This window comes from Stegastes partitus, unplaced genomic scaffold (genome assembly GCF_000690725.1).
Source record: "Stegastes partitus isolate 25-593 unplaced genomic scaffold, Stegastes_partitus-1.0.2 Scaffold689, whole genome shotgun sequence".
In the NCBI taxonomy this organism is placed as follows: Eukaryota; Metazoa; Chordata; class Actinopteri; family Pomacentridae; genus Stegastes; species Stegastes partitus.
Genome location: NW_007578420.1, coordinates 346885 through 348322, shown reverse-complemented (window position 1 = coordinate 348322; position 1438 = coordinate 346885).

Below are 1438 nucleotides of genomic sequence, written 5' to 3'. Positions count from 1 at the left end.
TATATAAAATCCTACAAACAAATGACAAAAACGATGAATGAACTTAGATTTTGTAAGTTAACAAATCGCTAGCCTCATAGCATACTTGCCTAAGTCATATTTTCATGTTTTTGGGAAATGAGAAAAAACACAATTTTTAGAAATGACATTGGTATTTATTATTGATTTTTTTAACAGTACATTCAACCAGATGTGATTGGACAATGACATAGGTAGAAAGACAGGATGATGCAGAAGTGATAGGAGAGTAAAGTTAGGCAAATATCTCAATTTGACCAAAAAATGACTTAGGCAATTATGCTATGAGGCTAACGAAATGCAGTTGCAGATAAGATCGATAATGTATGTATAAACAGCACATTAAGGAAGGGCCTGGATAAAAGCTACACAAACAAAAACACTCAAACAAGATCTGGTGTATTTAAGAGAAATAGCATGTGATAAAGACTTTAAACCAAGTGGGATAGACAACACCTTTAAACTATGGGCTGAAAAAGGTTTGACTAGATATTTTCAATTAATTACTGAAAAGGGAATGGACACTTTTGAGAATCTTGTAAAAAAGATTAAATCCCCCAAATTCTCAGTTTTTCAATTATCTCCAAGTACGAAGTTACCTGATGAATTTAATGGACAATCATAAAACAGTAAATGATATTCACCCCTTTGTTACATATATAGCCAACACATACAATAAAACTAACGCTAAGAATATATTAGGTAGAATTTATAGAATTATTAAAGGAGAGATGGAGGAGGGTAAACCTGAAGCACTGATCAACTGGGAAAATGAACTAAATACAAGCATAACAAAAGAAGACTGGGAGACAATGAGTATCAACACATGGAAAACAACAAACTTTATTTTGGAGAGAATTCTCCTGGAAACTTCAGATAAGGTACTTTATAACTCCTACTATTCAGTCAAAATACAACAGTAATTTCACACCAAGCTGTTGGCGTAACTGTGGAGAAAATAAAGCTAATCATACTCATATCTTTTACTCATGTCCAGTTTTGGAAGAATATTGGTCAGCAGTTAAAGAGGAAATGGGAAAAATATTCAAATGCGATCTTTACTTAGGCCCTCAAAATTTACTCTTGGGAATCTCCCCAAAGGCACTGCCCCTAAAATCTGATAAATACCTGTACAGAATCTTGAGAATAACTGCAATTAAACAGATAACAAAAAACTGGTTAAAACCAAATCCACCTCAAATTAACAAATGGAACGAGTCAATAAAAGAAATATATAACATGGAAAGAATTACTCATAGGATAAGAAATCTCAGTGACATTTTTCAGTTTCGATGGAAAAAGACAAATGAACTCATGCAACCACAACAATACTTGAAAAACATGGGTTGAAAGGGAAAAAATAAAGAAGTAAAACCCCAAGAAATATTAACTAGAAGAGCCATGTTGCCAGTACCTTTCT